Source organism: Paroedura picta, chromosome 10 (assembly GCF_049243985.1).
Source record: "Paroedura picta isolate Pp20150507F chromosome 10, Ppicta_v3.0, whole genome shotgun sequence".
In the NCBI taxonomy this organism is placed as follows: Eukaryota; Metazoa; Chordata; class Lepidosauria; order Squamata; family Gekkonidae; genus Paroedura; species Paroedura picta.
In genome coordinates, this window is record NC_135378.1 from 40,027,352 (window position 1) to 40,048,775 (window position 21,424).

A 21,424-nucleotide genomic window follows, 5' to 3' on the forward strand; every position below is an offset into this window, starting at 1 on the left:
CTATAGCATGTATTGATTGCAGGAGGCAGTTGTCTGGCCAGGTGAAAGAAGAGAAGATTCTATCTTTCCCCTTCCTTCTTTTCTCCCCTTCTTTGCATGGCAGACATCTCCAAACCACAGCATATGTGGTATTTGCTGTGCTTAGGAAATATAATTCCCAGAATGCCTGATGCCTTATGTATGAAGTTTCTTATTCTTGGTCAGCTGACCCAACAATTAGACTACTGCTACATGCCAGTAAAACTGAGACAGTGGCATACAGAGTGCCATGATTCCACTGGGAATGCCATGGGGATCTGAATGTAACAAGCATTCAGAACTGGCCACAGCAAACCCAAGTATTGACTAGTATATATAAAGTCCTTCATGGAATCGTACCCTACTCTACAAAACCATATATCCTCTTATATCCTCTTATATCCCATCATGACAGCTTTGCTAATTTGAACAAGGCCTTTTACAAGTACCATGCTGCATACTCACAAAACCAACAGTTTCCCACTCCTTCTGGAATGGTTTGCCTGAGGAGGTTAGAAGGATCCCACATTTCTACCATTTCACAAACTATGTAAAACAGAATTGTTCAGGAGGCCGTTTTTAAAAAGGTAAAAGGCTACACTGTAATGGAATGGTTCCAGAATGTCATAAAGGAAACAGGACTGTGAACTACTACAAATAGAATGTATTATCTATTTGCTATATGCTTTATCCTGATCCCACTGCATTGCACACTAGCAAATATCTCAGTGTTTTTTTAACCAGTTTTTCAGAAACCTTAGTTAATACATTCCTGAACTACTCATCATTCTCTCAGGAAGCTCACATTGGATCACACTGCAATTGGGGTTGTTGTTGTTTTTAGTTGCAAAGTCATGTCCCACCCATTGCAACCCCATGGACAATGATCCTCCAGGCCTTCCTGTCCTCTACCATTCCCCGGAGTCCATTTAAGTTTGCACCTACTGCTTCAGTGACTCCATCCAGCCACCTCATTCTCTGTCGTCCCCTTCTTCTTTTGCCCTCAATCGTTCCCAGCGGAGTCCTTCCTTCTCATGAGGTGGCCAAAGTATTTGAGTTTCATCTTCAGGATCTGGCCTTCTAAAGAGCAGTCATGGCTGATCCCCTCTAGGACTGACCAGTTTGTTCACCTTGCAGTCCAAGGGACTCACAAGAGTCTTCTCCAGCACTAGATTTCAAAAGCCTCAATTCTTTGATGCTCGGCCTTCCTTATGGTCCAAGTTTCACAGCCGTACATTGCAACTGGGAAGACCATAGCCTTGACTAGATGCACTTCTGTTGGCAGGGTGATGCACTTGCGGTAGCAAAGTGTTTCTCAAGCAATGTATCTGGGAGTGAGAAAGGGGCTTATGCTATAACAAGCAGGATGGATGGAAAGAAGCTACTGGAACTCTTCCTAGCAGCTTTTTCACGCAGCTTTAAAGATTATTTTATGCTGTTCTTGATTCTACCTACAAAGGGAGGGAGGAGGGAGGGAGGGAGAAGAGGATTGTCTCTTGTACTAGGCTTCCCAGATGCACACAAGGAGGGGTGTTACTGCCTATCTTTGCCTGCTAAGCAAGTTAGTCTTGAAATTCTAGTGGTATTTCCAACCATAAACCATCATATGCTTTTGCAGTGTTTACAAGCAGGTCAGGATGCTAAAAGCACTTCCTTCCTTTTTCTACAACAAGGAATACATAGAGTCATAAAGAGACAGCTAGAGAGACAGAGAGAAGGCTATGTATGTTATGTTCCATGCTTCTTGACATATTTCCAATGAATGGAAAGAGTGGTTTTAAAACAATGGAAGTATCAGGTGGATCATGAAGCCTTGAACTTCCATGTCCCCCTATTCTTTTGAAAGGATCTGATATGAATTCACATGTGCCATAGCTTCTGTTATGGATTCTCTTTGCACACACACTTCAAAGAGAAGCAGGTGATGATATGAGGTCATTGGATGGTGAAGAGGATAGTTCTTGCCTTTGGATTGTTTCTCACTATGATACATATCCTAGTGCTCAGTTTGTATTTCTTGTATCCAGTTCCCTTTGTCTAAGGCCAATGGTCTTGACTATACTGCTGGAGAGGTCATAACCTGGGCTTCCCTCTTCCTATCATGTTGCTCTAATATCACACTGTTGCAATTCAGTGAGTTTCACATCTAGGAAAGTTGAAAACCACTGCTCTAGGAAACTTAATTGCTGGATTAGTTATATGTACTCTAAAGGTGGCCCAGGTCACAAATGTCACCCAACAGACTTTTTATCATCTTCACCAGGCATGCCCTAGCCGTTAGACAAAAGACAGACCTGTCAGCCATAGAAAAGCCGAAGAGATGAAAAATCAAGCTGAAAATGGCAATAATACAGTGTATTCTTCATTACTGGTAGAATCAAACATGCAAATCCAAAAGCCAAAATGAGCCCCAGTGAAAAATTGGGAGCCAGTTTGGTGTAGTGGTTAGGAGTGCGGACTTCTAATCTGGCACGTTGGGTTTGATTCTGCGCTCCCCCACATGCAACCAGCTGGGTGACCTTGGGCTTGCCACGGCACTGATAATACTGTTCTGACCAGGCAGTGATATCAGTGCTCTCTCAGCCTCACCCACCCCACAGGGTGTCTGTTGTGGGGAGAGGAATGGGAAGGTGACTGTAAGCCGCTTTGAGCCTCCTTCAGGTAGGGAAAAGTGGCATATAAGAACCAACTCTTCTTCTTCTTGTTGTTATCCAAGTGAACCTTCATCAGTGGCCCTTACAATGTCTTATTCTACTTTTCTCTATATATGTACTATATATTCAACCTATAGATATCAAAATGACCCAGATGGGTTCCTTCAATTCCAAATGGTATCAGGGGCTCATGTGGTGACAACATGGGGATCATTTTTGTAGATGTTGTTATCCCATGATTGCCTGATACCATTTAGAATTAAAGAAATCCACCTGGGTCATTTCAATACCTATAGGTTAAATATATAGTACATATATACAGAGAGAAGTAATATAAGATATTGATTGTAAGGGCCACTGATAAAGGGTCGTTTTGAAACTGAGCAATTTTTCACTGGGGCTCCTTTTGGCTTTGGGCTTTGCACATTTGATTCTACCATTGTGCTATTGTCATTGTGAGCTTGAGTTTTCATCTTTAATGCTTTATCTTTCAGCATTTGATCTAGCCACTGTGATCCATGCAATTGTCACCCTGAGTCTAGATTACTAACTATATGCAAGGCTACTCTTCAGCGGGTCCAGAATGCAGTTGTATGGGTCCTTTAGTTCAAAGGACTACATTTCACCTTCAAAACCCTAAATGGTCTGTGACCATCGTATCTGCGGAACCATCCTTCCCACTATGTACCCCAGTCCCAAGGAAATTAAACTGGTCTCAGCCAGGGCCTTTTCAGCCTAGCCCCAGCCTGATGGGTCATTCCGCCAAACAAGATCAGAGCTCTGCTGTTCTGCAGAACTTGCAAGACAGAGCTGTTCCACTGAGTGTTTGGTTGAGGCCTGAAATAACATCAACATCCACTCGTCTCCCTAACAGCAGTGCCAGCTGGCTATCACAAAACAACATGAACACACTGCAGGAAGAAATCTTGGTACTAATACTTATGTTCAAGATTCAGCAACTAACATCTACATTGCTGCGGGGGGAGGGGAAGGGGGGCATGAGTGAATAACTAGATTCCATGATTAAAGTTGAACCAAATAATTGATTTTCATCACATTTGTGAAGAGAGATTTCATTTCCCTAAAAGTACTTCCTCTGATAAGTTTTGTGATAAAAAGTGGCATAAGACTCACCAAAAGCCACCATTGATGTGGCAGTGCAGTGGGAGGGAAGGAGGATGCTCCCAGGAGAGGGTCGGGAGAGCATGTGCTGCCTGGGGAGCCGAGTCATGTGGGGGCACAGACTTGCCATGCCACGTGCCTTGAGCCCAGCCTTTCTCTCCCAGCAGCAGAGCGAACAACAGACCCCCTCCTTCCCTGGGTTCTAGGTGATATGCCATGTTGGCAGTTATGGGCTTGGTATTTACATATTTGTCACAGCTTGCGGGGATAGCAAGGGGATGGAGCCTGTAGAAGGGTCAGGGAGTCCGCAGGGGAAAAGAGACTCCCTGAATGGTATGCTGCCTAATGATGAACTGAGGGGCAAAATTGGGGTCGAGCTTACCCAGCTGGGTAGCTCACTGGGGCCCAAAGAGTGGGTGACCTGGGGTGGGCCAAGGGAGGTCCACACCTCCTGAGGCATCACAGGCACACACTCTATGGGTCAAAACCCTGACAGCAAGGAGCCCCACAGATCCAGGGGTACACTGGATGGGTTCTTTAGGAAGCTGTGGAGGTGTTTAGGATTATTAAGGCCTAAGGGCCAGGGTCCAGACTTCCTCTCTCCTTGCTGGCCAACATTTGTTGGTTTAATAAAAGCTGTGGCCTATTTTTGCCCCCCCCCCCAAATTAATAAGAGTATTTCTTTTCAGACCAAGAATGCCCGCCTGCAAATCAACATTAGATTGATAAGATTAGACTGAATTACATGTATCCTAAAGGTAAAGGTAAAGGTAAAGGTAAAGGTAAAGGTAAAGGTAAAGGTAAAGGTAAAGGTAAAGGTAAAGGTAAAGGTAAAGGTAAAGGTAAAGGTAAAGGTAAAGGTATCCCCTGCGCAAGCACCGGGTCATGTCTGATCCTTGGGGTGATGCCCTCTAGCGTTTTCATGGCAGACTCAATATGGAGTGGTATGCCAGTGCCTTCCCCAGTCATTACCATTTACCCCCTAGCAAGCTGGATATCCTAAACAATGCATAAAAATGCAATCCAACCAATGCAGAAATAATTTTGTTTGTTACAAAAAGTAAATCCCCTTTCCCAATATTTATCTTCTAGTTATAGGAATCATCCTTTTAGAGAATGAATGAACAGGAAAGCGGTATGTGCTTAAGAGTGACAGCTTCTAATCTGGAAAGCTTGGTTTAATTCCCCTCTCCTCCAGATGCAGCCATCTGGTTGACCTTGGGCTAGTCACAGTCCTGATAGAGCTCTTCTCACATAACAGTCCTGTCAGAGCTCTCTCAGCCTCACCTACCTGATAGGGTGTCTGTTGTGAGGAATGGAAGGGAAGATGATTCTAAACCACTTTGAGACTCCTTCTGGTAGAGAAAAGAAGTATATAAAAAACAACTCTTCTTCTTGCCAAAATTTAACAAGTAGTACCAGCCAAGATTTGTAGTTTTCTCAGTGTTATGCCAAGTTAAATCACTTAACCATGCAGATCACTATAGTTTACTCTGACTACAGCATCTCCCCTAGTTGAGACAGGCAAAGATCATTCCCATCAATTGCTACTGCTACCTATCTTGTAATGGAGATGGTTCACAACTGAAATGGGGAGGATTTTTACCCCCCCCCCAATTTCATTGTGCTCCACAAAACTTACCACACAGCTGGGAACCCAAAGCTATGCACTTGCTACCTTTACAACAACAGATAATTGGGGGAGGATTTATAGTTTATAACAAACCTAGGTCCCCTGACATCTTCAGAGGCTGTGTGAATCCCATCAGTTGACAGAAACACAGACTGCCACAGTCTCAACAACAGGATCAAAGGAAATTCAGCAAATAAAGGACCTTTTTCAGCCTCATCAGCACTTGGCATGACCAGATTGTTGTCTAATGCTACTGGCCATCTGCTTCTGTTTGAACAAATAGAATTGGACCATTCTGGCTAATGTTTCTTTTCTCAGATGCCGTTCTGCATTTAATGACATTTTGGATATATTTGCCTATAGATTATTCTGATTATTATTTGTCATAAATGTAAAATGAGATATGTGTCCTGAGTATGTCCTTATTTACAATAAGAGAATAATATTCAACTCTACAAAGCTATATTGACCAAAAAAACCCTTGCTGCTATTTTTCATTCACTCAGAGAAAGTATAAAACATCAGACAAATAGATCACAGAATCAGCTTGTGGCAGTGGAGAAAACTCCACAACATAACTCTACTGATGTTCTTCTTGGAATGTACAACGCACTAGGCTCCTGAGGGAGAAGAGGCTTGTGAATGTTTGTTGGGGAAATTCAGAAGAGCATGTCTCAGAATGAATGTCCTGATCATGATGTACACCCAAGAACAGTTTGATGGGGGAAGGACGGTTCCATTCAGCTCAGGAAGGTGTGAGGGTTCAGGGATAGAACGTAGGCTTTGCAGGTTTCATGTTCCAGGTTCAGTCCTATTTTTAAAAGTTTGCCAAGTTGCAGGAACTGGAAAAAAATCAGCTATCTAAACAAGTCCCCCTCTGTGTTTTCTTGCTTCTCAAGCTATGGAGCTAAAACTCCCATACCCAAGAACAACTTTCCGGGGGGGGGGGTGCTGAATTTATCATGGATATGTGATTCACAGTTCCATTTCCTTAGCGTGTCTATAAACAGATTTTATTTAGGCTCTGGGCATGGACATATCTTTCTGTGGCTGTATCATTTCGTTGGACAACCTATCATTTCTTTGGACACTGAAGCCAAACTCTCTTAACAAAAGCAAAGAGTCAATCATAACTTTCTTCCCTCTCCTCACTGCGGGTGGTGCTCAGGAAATCCCAAGGGAATAACTACAGAGACTGGCCATTCAGAAGTCCCATTTGGATCTCCTTAATGACTTGTGAGTCAAACATTTGATTATCAGAAGGGCAGTTGTGGCTGGAAGAAGATGTGACACCCACAGAATGGCTTTAACAAGGCCACAGCCTTTAATCACAAAACCCATGGAAGATTGGCATGCCGTGACAGGGGCACAACCTAGCAATCTGCCAACTGTGTGACCCCCTACCAACTCTAGAGGTGACCTCTGTGTCCACCATTGCTCACTGCTGGGAACACAGACCCATTTTGCCCCTGGAATTGGATAAGTGCAGGGAAGTTGTCTGTGTAAGGGGGCAAAGGGGTACAAATCTCCTTGGCTGACCCCCCCAGGCAGCTCAGCAAACCAAGCATGCATGCCTTCCTGGCCAGGTTGGCTTTGCTTATTTAGGGAGCCCCAACACCTTGGAGAGTCTGATCACACACTGGCTCCCTCTCATGCCAAAAACCCAAGGCTGTAAAAAAAACATTTTTTTACAGGGAACCTGAAATGCTTTCACAGTAATAAAAAAACAATTGAAAAACCAAAATATAACCTCCCCCACCCCTTTTTTTTAGGGTGGGTGGGGAGGAAGCTGTCTCTTGTCAGTCTCAGCGAAGAGGCCAGATCCAAGCATGTGATGTCTTAAATAGGTGCCTTGGACCCCACCTCTGCCCAATGTGATGTGCATGCCGCTGGTATGTAGCATGCACCACACAGGGGCCCCTGAGACAATCATGTCCCACTCCCAGTCCACCCTCTGCTATATCAAAAGAGGCTGCACTAAGTCATGGCCACACATTCTTAAAAGTGTCCACTCAGTGGGATATGGCATGTTTATATGTTAATACCTTCAACTACTGAGTCCAGTGGAGTGAACTCCACACAATGCATATGAAGTATGGGTTATATAAATCCCTTAATAAATACATGCATACATATATGCATTGTCATCTATCTTTTTTTTCCTGCTCCTCTCATACTTACAGATTGTTCTTTCCTCTTCTGAATTAATATCTGCTCTTATTTCTGAAAAATACATGTACAGCAAAGTTTTCTTTTCACTTGCCTTCTATAAATGGCTTGAAAGTTAATGTATGTGTGTTTCCTAAGAGTTCAATCAAAATAGCATTGTTTTTGGTACAGTTACATTAATACCAAAGAAGCATGTACTCTTCTAAAAGGTCTGCATCCTTGCTGAGATGGCAGAACTACTGATACATTTTCATGATCCTTGAAAAACAGTCCATGCCTAGCTGAAAAACTAACATAGAGATCTGCATAACTGAATCATAATAGCACTCTGTTTTAAGCAAAGCCATTCAGGAGATATGTGTCCTGAGTATGAGCACTCATGCTCCGGAGGTCCCAATGCCTTTACATCTTCTTGGCCTGCCCCCCACGGCAGCAACTGTGGCCATGCTAATTCGCAGCCGTTCTTTGTTGTGATACTCCCTTTGCACGTTTGAATGTAAAGCTTTACATGGAGGTAAGTTTGAGTACGACTTTTCAATGGTAACATTTCAAAAGTGGAAATTTAGCCCATAGATTCTTCTCACTGCTGCTTCTTCCAGTTTCAGGGTATCAATCAAAGTGGCTGTCCAAAGGGCATGAGATTACTGATATTATCTCCATGGCTATTTATGTTATCTCTCCTCCTATCAGTCTGCATCCAATATTACTGGAGCAATGTCTAGTAAAATTACATTTGTAAAACTAAAGTGGTTCCTCTGGTGGGTCAAAAAAAAGAATCTGAATCTAATAAACACAATAAACAAATCATTAAAATGGCTCCTTACTATCTGCCAACAAATTCTAGCCATTAAATTCAATTTATGTTTAAAACAGCAGCGGAAATGAATAGAGAACTTTTATCTTCCCCCAAGTCAATACAAATTTTGGCAAAGTTTCTTTCCCGTGCAGCAGTGCAGCTTTAAAGCACTTTCTACCTGTCACTACTCATGTGTCACCTGTAATGGTTTGTCCCCCTGGATATCAGGTACTTCATCTTGCATTACAAGGCTTGCATGACAATAATTTCCTTGCTTTTATTTAGTTATTGTATTTCCAGATGAACACAGACAATCATTCCTTGTAGGAGCCACAAAACGCACCACAAGAGTCTCATTAGACATCATATACAATACTGTTACAATGAATAAATTTCATACACACACAATATATTAGAGCAGTTCTAACCAAACAGACTCTGGGAAGAGAGACTTCCTTTTCTGTGGTTGATGATGAATGCTCGACGCGCCTTTCTCTAATAATGTGAAAATGGAAGGTCTTGCTTTGTTCTAGGTTTATCCCAGATCCTTTGCCACAAACCAGATTTGCTTTCTTTTATCAAAATGTTAAAACGCACATCAGAGGGATAGATATCTTACTCTGTTGCAGCAAAAATGGCAAAAGATCTGACTAAACCTCAAAGACTAACAAAGTTCACCTATGGAAATTTAATGGGCTCTTGCTTTGATTTCCATTGGTTTTAATAGAAAGCAGATGTTTATGTTGTTCTGTACAGAATTTGGATGAAATGTTCAGAAATTGTACTTTTCTTGCAATGGATTCTCCCCAATGAACATTCTGGTCTTGTTTACAAACACAGCTAACATATTAAAAATTCTCCATTGTTTCACCTTTTTATTTTTGAATTCTATGCAGATGATTGAGGATACACAGCTTGCTGTTTTCAATTCCTTCGGTCTATAGGAATCTTTCCTCATTTAACATTACTGATGCATGGTGCACTGCGTGATACTCTGCAAAAAAGGCATTCCAGATATGAATCTGCTCTTTGTTTTCAATTGGAAACATAATAAATATGTGAAGTAGTAATTACTTCCACCTTCATTTTCTCCCATATTGTTTAAAATAAACATTGTCCAGATTTCAAAATTCATGGTTAAGCCACAATAGTTTTAATTGCAATAAATATTTCATTGTTCTGGGGGAGGGGGCACACCATAATTTGGTATAGTTTGGTTTAGTGGTTAAGCTTCTTATCTGGCAAGTTTGATTCCCTGCTCTTCTACATGCAGCCAGATGGGCGACCTTGCACTTATCATAGTCCTGATAGTGCTGTTCTCACAGAGCAGTCCTGTCAGAGCTCTCTCAGCCGAACCAACCTCACAGGGTGTCTGTTGTGAAGAAATTCAAGTGGGTAGCCATGTTGGTCTGAATGTATTCAAGGCATTGACTAAATCTTTGTTGGTCTTAAAGGTGCTATTGGACTCAATTTTTATTGTTGTGGAGAGAGGAAGGGAAGCCGATTGTAAATTGTTTGAGACTCCCTCGGGTAGTGAAAAGCAGGGTATAAAAACCAACTATCATTATCACTATCGCTATCATTATTTGGTTCTAATAATTTCTTGTAAACAACCAAGAGGCAAGGTGGGGTATAAATACTTTAACAAATAAATGATATAAGCCTGCCCAGCAGCTCAGGGATAAAATGACCCTCTATAACAATCAGGTATACAATATAGCAAATGAAAGATTTCTTTCCCACTCTTTTCTATTTATTTTAATTTTGGCATTTTGTATGAAAATGATATGTAAAAGTTTTTAAAAGTTTACAAGATGTTGGGAATATTACGAGAATACATGTTATAATCTTTGGGGAAAGTATCCCATAGTTTCCATGTTGCATGCTTTGAATAAATATTTAAAAAACCTGTAGATTCAAGGGAACTAAACTGTAATGCCGGCATTATATGTGGTTTATACAGTACCTTTGTAAATGTCAAGTAATGCTGAATACATGCCGGATTTATAAATTGCTTCATGGTTTATTCTTACTATTTGTCATATGAATTTTAAAGCTGGTTTGCTTTTCAGCTCAGAACATGCTCCTCTTTTCATTTCTCCTTAGAAAACTGAAGCCTTCCCCCCAAAATAATGTTATGAAAATGAGTGTGGAGAGATTTGAATTCTTTAGAGTGCTATATTGAAGCAATGGATATAAAGGAATCAGCTTGATCCAATATACAACTGAACCAAAGGACTTTTATTCAAGGCATTAATTTAAAGGAGACTGGCAGCTTGATCTTAAACATAATGGTCCTGATCCAAAATCCTAAAGTGCTGCTTAGATTTTTTTTTTTGTAAAAAGAACAGCTAGATTCACCCCACTAATGGAAATGTCAGAATTAAGCACTACTATCAGTACAGTACTTGATGCCAATTATGGGCATTGAGTCATGGCATCTATTCAGATAATGGTTTTTGGATACACATTTCCCTGCCCTAAAAAGAACCCACAGCTTGCTGGGTTGTTGCATTGAGGATAGTACTTATAAGTGACTTTCAATTATATAAATGAAATTTATCAGCCAATGTGTGCTTAACTCTGTATATTAATGGCCCGATTTCAATGAAAGGACTGTGAACTGGGCTATTGAACCTAACTGCAGAGTTTTGACATTTTGGAGATAAGGAAATATATGCCATCTGAGCAACAGGAAATTAGTGGGGAGGGGTCATGGCCCAATGTTAGAGCATCTGCTTTGCACTGAGAAGTTCATAGCATCAGTTTCCAGCATACCCATTTAAAAATATTAGGGAGCTGGTGATGTGAAAGACCTCTGCTTGAAGACTTGGGACAACCCCTCCCATTCTGAATGGATGGTACTGATGCCGATTTACTGATTGCTTGATCCTGTATAAGGCAGCTTCATATGTGTTCAGCTATTGTTTCTTTAGTAATCATTTCCATTCTGTCAGTAGTCCTCACTGTTTCTGAAGAATCTGATTTGAACTGGGTATGTTCTGCCTTATTATATGCATGTTACTACCATTGTACTTTGCCTGGCAAATATTAGTTTCCAAGGCTCCTAACCTTCACTTTTTAAAAAGTACCTGGCCCCCATTAATGTTTTAAAAAGTAGAAAATGCATAGCAGCATTTGCTGAATCTGAAGAAGATTATGTCAGGACTTTCTTTGACATCCCTGCACCTTGATCAATTCTGTCTCTTCCCATTATTTAGACCTGCCAGCTCTCCCACTAACTCTTTTTAAGACTCATCTGCCTCCTGGTTTTTAAAGTGGATTAGTTGACTCTTTTTTCATTCTAGTAAGTTTCTAGCAATTAAGGTAAATTGTTTCAAAAACTGAGAAGCTACATCAAATCAAAAGACTATGCATGACAGCTCAGTTCTGATAAAAGTTAATTTTACAAAGACTTGGATAACCTGTCTTAAAATATCTGTTCCGTTTTCCGTACGAGCAAGTAGATCCTTTAGAAACTTCACCTGCTTCACTGTTCAGATCTAATATCTTGCAAGTATGCCAAGCCAGATCTTAGCTTATTTGGTACCAAAATAACCAGGATATGACTAGATTTGGATTTGCTACTAGGACAAGCAGGGAAAATTACAAGAATTTGCATGGAAAATCTTATTTTCATATGTCCCTCCTCCACATCCTCTTTCAATTCCATGTCAGTCCTAGGGTGGAAGTGGGCTGGTGGCAGGGGGATTTGGGGGCATAGTCAGAGGCTCCCTGGCATGCCTACATCACACAGACATGACATCAGCAAGCCAGTGGTGACACGCTGGCTTTGGGCAAAACTCTATGGTAGAGTTTTGGTTTCACCCCAAAACCAGGAGCGGTGCTGCTCTTTGTGCCTACTCTCCCCATCCAAAACTCATGGAACTGGTGTTTGTGGCTTTGCTGCAGACTTCACCCACCAACATCACATGTGTCTACTCCTCTCCCACAAAACATACCAAAAACTTGTTGAGCTAGCAGTGAGCTCTACAAGTTTTTTTTTTTGGAGGGGGGGGGAGGAGTCAGCATGCTTAATGGTGGAAGACATCTGCAGACTCCAGCTCTGTGACTTTCAGATGAGGAAATCAGGCATTCAGGACGGCAGCAGTTTGCAGCTCTTTAAGTTTCAGGTGGAGGGGGAGTCAGTGTGCTTGAGGATGATAGGCAGAGCCACAAACACCAGCCCTGTAAGTTTCAGGTGAGGGAACTGGGTGCATGCACCAGTGGTAGTTTGTGGTTGCCAGATAACCACTGGTGATGAGCCCAGAGGCATGGTGACATCTACTGCTCTGGGTGGCAACCCCAATTATATAGCGATCACAGTTGTCATGCTGGGTTTGCTGGTTGCCACTAGGCCTAACTTCAGTGGGTCCTCCATCAAGGAAAATGACAGAAGACAAAGAAGTAATTCTTTATAACCCTCAAATCCATTCCTAATTCAGCCATTCACTATGCTGTTGCCTAATAAAAACCAAGGCTTGGATAGAGCAGCAAAACTGTTGTGGTTTCCCAGAAAGCTCCTAAAATGGCAACTGGGTAGATCAAATAACATTATTTTCTTTAAGTTACAGATATTAGTTCCATTGCTTTATGGAGTTTTACACCCTCATTTATTTAAAGGCTTTTTTTTAATGTACATCAATTTTCCCCTTTGATTTTCAAAGGTAGAGAAATGAAAACCAAACACTTCTTCTCAAAATTGTTTGTCTATTTGGTACATTTATAGGATGTACATTAATAAATGAATCCCAAGTCAAACAACAGGAAAAATAAACAAAATTTATGATGCATGGAGAGGAGCAACAGTGAACCCTATTTTTGCACCTTTAAGAGCAACATGTTATATAGAAATGAGAAGACACAGGGATTAAACATTATCACTTCTCTGCTGCTACAACCAAATGGTGGCCAGGACAGAGGCAGTAACATTTTACAGCTAAAATTAAGGACATGCTGGTTTCAACCCCCATTTACAAATCAAGCTGCATTTTCTCCATTATTGTACATTGTTGAGAGCTCTGTTCAGTTAGCTATATTATTCTGAAATTGTCTCTTTTGCATTGATTTAAAAACCAAGAGAGTACTAATTCCGTTGGCTAAAGTTACCCTTCAAACAAGTGCCCAGCCATATGACATGAATACAATAGTGAGGGAACTTAATAATGCCTTTCAAGCTCCCCAAAGAATTGACTCCAGCTTCTTATGAAGAACCCCAGTATGCTTACCTTATAGATAAGGTCTTTCATAGCATGCAAACTGGGCCCAAAGGCATTAACCACAATAAGGCCAGCAGCCATCTTACCAAACCTATTCATAGTTCTTTCTCCTGGTTCCAATGAAGGCAGAGGGCCTCTCCCCTAATCATTAACTTTGTACTAGCTATAAACCACCAACCACTTGGTTACTTTTAACTGTTGAAAGATTTTTAAATGTTTTCTACCAAATTGGATTTATTACATGATGTGAATAGGCCCGATAGGGATGGTCAACAAATATTATAGATAGATAGATAGATAGATAGATAGATAGATAGATAGATAGATAGATAGATAGATAGATAGATAGATAGATAGATAGATAGATAGATAGATAGACAGACAGACAGACAGACAGACAGACAGACAAATAATTTGCCTTCCATACATACTTCAACAGTTGTACTGCATCAAAGGACAGGCTGAATACTGCATGTTTTCATACGTGCACCAGGACCTGTGAAAGGATTTTTGGCACCTTAGGAAAATGTCTTCACTGCTGTCCATGTATTGCAAGGAAATCTCCAACATCCTGTTCCCTCCTACACTGTGGGGAGGCCACCTACACTAACACTGCTTTCACTGGAGAGCTGGCTGGCCAAAGTATCATACCTCCAAACAAGGGTAGATTAGGAGGCAAAACCAATCTCAGAAAAGGACCCCTCGCTGGCCCCTGAGAGAGGGGGGAAGGACCCACCCCCTCTTCCTGATAGAATAGAGGGAAGGGCTAGGAAGAAAGTAAAAAGGATGAAAGAACAGGCTCATCCTGGTGGACAGGGCAGTACTGGAGCTGATTTTGATGCCCCTCCACTTCTGGAATCCTAGATGTACCTAATGGACAGGCACATTACATTTACTTGGATAAGAACTAAAGGGAGGGGTCATCCATACCCCATATAGTTTAATGGGAGATGGTCACAGAAGGAGGATATTAGGATGATAACATCTCAGTCTAACTATTTTTTACAAGGTATGCCTGGGATGAGCCAATACTGGGATTTTATGATTTTATGATTCTTTAAGATTACAACGTGTATACTGTACACATTTTACACATAAATGAAAGGAATGGTGCAAAACTTCTTTTCTGTAGTAGTTCCTTTTTCATTTCTAGTCGAAGACATGTATGCAAATTGAACATCATTTCATTAAAATTTCATACTGAGGCCCAGTGGCTAAAACAAAGCTCATTTGCCTTTGCTGGCATTTACACAAATAGAAGAGCTTCACCAGAGGTCTGAAATGCTAGCCTTCAACATATTTACCTGTTTTAAATATTATATGCTGCTTCTGAAATTACCCTTTGTAATTTTTTGACAGCTTGGTGTAGTGCAAGAGAAAGAAGGAAAATATATTACAGAAATGAGGACTCAGGTAGACGTGCCCATTAGGCAACTGCAGAGCTACAGAAGATCAAGGGTGTTTTGTCTGTGGAAATACAGAGACCTTGTGCTTGGGAGTAGAGAGTGGAATCTTAAATTCTTGCTAAGGATTTACGAATTCCTGGTTTGCAGCCCATTACTTAACAGACTTATGGACTGGACCAATCACGGGCCTCCGTTAATAGCCAATTGCATGTCTTGGCAGGTGGCTTGATTATGTATATAAGTTCCACAGTTCTGGTTGTTGTTGCTCAGTGCTTTCTGGTTCCAGTAAATTTCTTGATTGTTTGGATCCGAGTGTCCATGCCCTACTGAACCTATGGATTTAATAAAGGGGACCAACATAACAGCAAATATCAATGAACAGTCATTCTGAAAAAAATGAATAATCATATTATGAGCCCTGGAAAATTCACCTACTCCCCCCACTTCAAACATACATCTCAACAACCTGTGTTGTCTACTATATGAAAAGTCTTTCCCCTTTAGGATAAAGTCCATACTATTTTGAAATCAAAATAAACAAGGAAAAAAAATCTGGACTCTTTAACGTAACTGAGAAATACAAAGTCTAGCATCTCTCAGTTCCTAGCACAACTGAAAATCCCTCCCCCAATTGTTACTTCCAAGCTTGCCTTGTAGGTCCCAGCCAGCCTGCTATCTTGGGTCCTTCCTACGCTTTTTGATTTAGTTGCGGTGAAGGCAGGTATTCCAGAGCCCTGTATTCTTCTTTCTTTGTCCTTTTCCACCTAACATAAAAGCACAGCTTGCAGCCTCTTCAGTTGTCATTCTTGGGGTACAGTCTTAAAGATCCAATCCTAGTATATTTGAAAAGCTGAGCCTGGTTTTTGTTGGCTTTCAAACTGTGATAGGGATTGACTGCAGGTGGAAAGGTGAGATGGTTTGTGAAGTTTGTGTTTGGGCTGTAGGAATGTGGTTTGTTTGTTTGTCAGCATGTGTGCAAAACAGAACAAGCATGCATCTGTTCAACGAGAAGAACTTGAGCTGACTGTGAGAGTTCACAAGGCTAATTGGATCTGGCTGTGAGGAGACTGCTCAGGTGAATCCTATTAGAAATCCAGGTAATGATGAGTCATTTGGGCATTAAAAGGTGGGACCCTCGGTACAGTTGGGAGAAAGGAGCATTCCAAAGGATTTAAAGAAACTGTTACAGTGTGACCACAGGAACACTTGCGTTTGAAAAATATCCAAGTATGCTTTATTCAGCTTGGTAGCAGCTGGACTACGGCTACTATGCTCTGAAAATCTCCACAGAAGCAGCACAGGAGAGACACAATGAAAACCTGCAGAAGAAATCTTCCTGTTGCTCGCAACATTAAAAAAGAAACTGCTGAAGGAGGGCAATCAGATTTTATTATTTACTGTTCATGCTTTTACCTTAGGACTGACATTGTGTGATGTTAAGATAAGCCACAACAAATTTAGAGAGTGAAAATGTTTATGGATAAATGGGATTGTCCTTAGCCAGAGACCTGGGTGTAAACTACATGGAACTTTTATTCCAATCCCAGGTTGATTCAGTCCCTGCCGTCTACATAGAATGTGATTTCCGTTTTGATTTGGGGCGATTAAAATTTTCCATCTGCAGCAAGAAGGATTGATCCGCAGTGACACTACCTTTATTGTGTGATATCTTAGAGTGTTTTTAATGCTCAATATTTCAAGATTCAGATTAGAGAAAGCCAGGCTGTTTTGAATCTGGGCTCTCTTCCGTGGTAGAGATGCCCTGATTGGTCAAAGGTGGCCATGTGACAAGCTTGTCTTAAAGGAGAAGCCCCTAATTTTTCTCAACTTCTGTTGGTCTTGGATTTTTTCTCCCTCCTCTGCCTTCTTCGATCTTCTCCCCTCCCCCCTCCAAGAAAAGAAAGAGGCTCCCTGCTTGGTTCCTCTCTCCCCCCCCCTTCAAGAAAAGAAAGAAAGAGGCTTGGCTCCCCTCTTCTGAACTACCCTAACCACATGCAGAACACTTTCCTGTTTCAATGGGGAGCGGGGGGGGGGGAGAGGAAGCCCTGAGTTCAAATCGATCTGAATTCAACAGGATTGACAATGGAATAAACAAAGTAAGTGCAGACTCTGCCCTAGTGTCTGGGGGAAAAAATACGTTGCACACTATCTCATGGTGAGATGACTTAGCTAAATATGGCCTAATAGGTGAAGGCAAGGAAAATGGAAGCATGTTCTTCTAAATGTCATTTAAATAAAGATTGTTCTGCTATTTATTCAATCACTCTATTGATGATCTATGTTTTTAAAGACAAAGAAAAGATTCTTGGCACGGAGATAACTCATGAAAAATCAGCTTTACCTGCTAGGTATCTGCACTTAAAAAGACAGGAACAGAGTTAATAAAATGATAACTTTGATTATATACATGTTCCTGGAAACTTTAAAATGGCATCATAGCCTGTCTGGACTTGAGTACTCTAAGATAGTTAAATAACATTAGATCCTGAAGAAAAGTTTATAGTTTACAATGACATAATTCTAGTTGCTGGAGACGTTCTTGACTCAGAGGTTGAATGCATCAGGGACCTTTCAACTAACAAACTTCAACAGTCTGGTGGGTTTATGCACTGTTTAAAATGTTAGTATTTTGCCTCTCTGCAATATGTTCAAGGCAGTTTATAATCCCATAGTTCTATGGGAGACTGTAAATATCGGATAGTTCAATTTCTTAATCAACCCACATAAGTGAGCAGTTTAGATTTTGATGCTCTGCTTCTGGGTTATGATTTACACTAATATGTGATAAGTACTTTTGAAGATCTATATTATTCAAACTGCCTGTAATAAATTGCATTTGTGTCATAGCTGTGCATCCACAACAAAAGTACTGAGGAAACAATTTATTACTTAAAAATAATATTTGTCAAAAAGCTGGATTCTCATCTAGTATAAATTATCATCACTCATTGTCAGTCAGTTCCATTAATGCAGTGAGAAATGTAAAAATCAAACTGTCCTGACTATAATAACATTGTTTGTGACAAAATAAAGCCAATAGGCATCTAATAAAGTTCTAATAATAAACAGGATACAAAAAAAATGTCTTTAAAAAGAGTTGTTTGTTTATGGGTCCCATCCACTGTATTTCCACACAATGTGTCATAGAATCATAGAATCATGGAAGGAACCTCATGGGTCATCTAGTCCAACCCCCTGCACTATGCAGGACACTTACAACCCTATCGCTCATCCACTGTAACCTGCCACCCCCTTGAATCATCATAGAATCAGCCTCTCTGTCAGATGGCTATCTAGCCTCTGTTTAAAAATGTCCAAAGATGGAGAACCCACCACATCCCAAGGAAGCCTGTTCCACTGAGAAACCGCTGTGTCAGGAACTTCTTCCTGATGTTTAGACGGAATTTCCTTTGCATTAATTTCATCCCATTGTTTCTGGTCCGTCCCTCTGGGGCAAGAGAGAACAACTCTGCTCCTTCCTCTATATGGCAGCCTTTTAAATACTTGAAGATGGCTATCAGATCCCCTCTCATTCATCTCCTCTCCAGGCTAAACAGACAAAGCTCCCCCAACCTTTCCTCATACATCTTGGTCTCAAAACCTCTCACCATCTTTGTTGCCCTCCTCTGGACATGCTCCAGTTTATCAACTTCCCTCTTCAACTGTGGTGCCCAAAACTGAACACAGTGCTCCAAGTGAGGCTGAACCAGAGCAGTGTAAAGCAGTACCATCACCTCCCATGATCTGGACATGATACTCCATTTGATACTTTCCAAAACCCATTTGATACAACCCAAAATCCATAGTGTATCATGCATTGAATTATCCAGTAAATGTACAGACAATTTTTAACACTAAAATTCTTTGTGTATACTAGGGGCCATTCCACACAGCCAACAATGTAGCTAAATGTAAAGCGTTACAATGAATAGTGGCAGGTCTTGACAATGCACACAGCCATTTCTAGTGGAAAAAAAGGCTCTCCCACTAGAGCTGTTTTCCTTACCCACAAGTTTCCGGTCTCACCAAAATCGCAACAAAGGAGGCAATATTTTTTCGTGCTTCTTCCCGCCGCTGGTCATCAATCAAACAGAACAGCCAATGAACTGTTGTGTTCATGCTCCCGGAAAGCCTTTCCCTTTAAAAACTGTTTTTTTTTTAAACCCCAAACACCAGAATATTTGTTCATTTGATGTTTCAGAAAGACCTTTTTCGCTAGCGTAGGAGCTGGCGCTTAATCGTTTACACACTCTTCAAGTAAAAAATTTTTTTTCCCCCTGATGGGTGCAATTTCTGGCCAAGAATAACAGACAGTGTCGAACAGAGGTTGTATTGTGCTCGGAAACTTTAAAGACAATTGCAGAAGGGAGCTCTGTTTTACTGTTAAGCACTTTTGTGGAGGGACTTCAGCCGAAGAAGCCTCGCTTATTCATTGCTTTCGCCAGTTTAAGGGGGGGGGGAAATGGCGATCGTGTCTCGGGGACGAGAGCTAGGTAGGGAATTCTTTCTACCACCATATTGAGAATGCACATGTCTTTTTCGCATGTGTTGCAGGTTGTTCTCAGGAGCGAAGCAGTTTTTTTTAAGGGGGAATCCACATTTTACGATTCCCTGAAAAGCACTACATCAAAGCGCTTTTTTGCGGGAGTGTTGCAAGAGTGTTGCATATCTGGTCATCCCTGGAAAGTAGATTTCAGAAGATGGTGCTGTCCATCAGCCTTTGGCCTATGGGGTCCTACAAAGTTCCATCTTGTCTTCTGTTCTCTTTAACATCAACATGGAACCACCCATGCAGATATTTCGGATATGCTGACACCGATATGTTAATGACACTCAGCTCTGTCTCATGCTTCTTGCTGATTCCAAGGATGCTGAAGAAACTTTGAACTGCTGCCTGGATGCAATTTTGGAATCCTCAGTTAATAAACTGAAGCCTAATCCTAACAATAGGAAAGTGCTACTGGTAGGTGGAAAGTTTTACCCAAGATGTAAGGTATGACCCATTCTGGATGTGGTTCCACTTGTTAAATGAACAGGCCTGTAGCTTTGTGGGTGCTCTTCCATGCAGTCCTACTGCCAGAGAATCAGTTTGGCAGCTGGGGCCAGGACTACCTTTCACCAGTTTCTACTGGCTAGGAAGCTGAGCCTTTCCTGGACTAAAAAGATCTGGTCACTGTGGTGCATGCCTTAGTTAAATCCCAATTAGATTATTACAATATGTTTTGCATGGAGCTGACCTTAAGATGTTTTCAGGAAACTTCAGTTGGTACATATTACTGCAACCAGGATATTTAAAATAGTGGAGACAATCAGTTTCACTTTGCACAAGTAGATAGGAAGGAGACATTTTAACGCTTACAATTGCTCAAGGACTCTTGCATGTGTGGAAATTTTTCATGGGATTCAACCATCTCTCTCTCTCTCTCTCTCTCTCTCTCTCTCTCGCTCCTCTTTTGCTGAGATATGCAGAAACCTGGACACACCTCTCTTCTTCAGAGAACGACTTTGTGTCATGCCTTAAAATCACTTATGAGCTACAAGAAAAGGTATTCTTAGCTGCATCCATAAGTCTGTAAATCCCACTGTGGAGTCAAAAATTGAGCCTTCCTCTTCCCTGAGTCCTCTGGTCATGCCAAGTGATTCAGGAGAGGGCATCATCTCCTTTTACTCCATATCATACAAGAGACACATCCCCCATCTTAGCCCTCCACAATTTGCAGAAAGCTCAAGAGAAGCTCACATGCTGGGGCTGAGGAGAAAGTCATATTTCCCTTCTGATTTTTGTAGATTTCCATCAGTGAATGCAGCTCCATCCCATGCTGTGTTTAGGCGTGCTCATGGTGTGTGCTTGCACATTTTCATTAATATAGAAAACTTATTTCCAACTGTTCTTCAAGATTGTGTCCAGTGTCTTTTCCAGTTCTATGATTCATAAAACATATCCTGGAATATAACAAAAAAGAAATAGGTATTCAAGTAAGAGTGTGTTTCAGTCAACAAAAATTATGCACAATATCAAAACAAATGTTTAGCATACGGTATTTCATATGCTGATGAATGTCACCCTGCTACTTCAAATATCCATCAATACATAATTCATCAACAGTGGCACGGAATGGATAAAGATATAAAAATACACAACAAATTGACAAATACATATATAAAAATAGTGGGTGAAAATAAAACAAAATAGAAGAATAATTCAATCCATGGATCTACCCTTTGAAAAGAAAGAGCCTTAAGCACATTTTAAATCAAATCACAGAATTTATTTTCAATAATGCTGGATTTATGTTTCTCATTTTGTTTGTAGAGGTAGTGATTTCAATGAAAAGAAATAGGGGTCCGTCCTCTTCATGTTAAATCAAGGAACTTTTTTTTTAAAGAAATCCAAACAGTGTGCATGC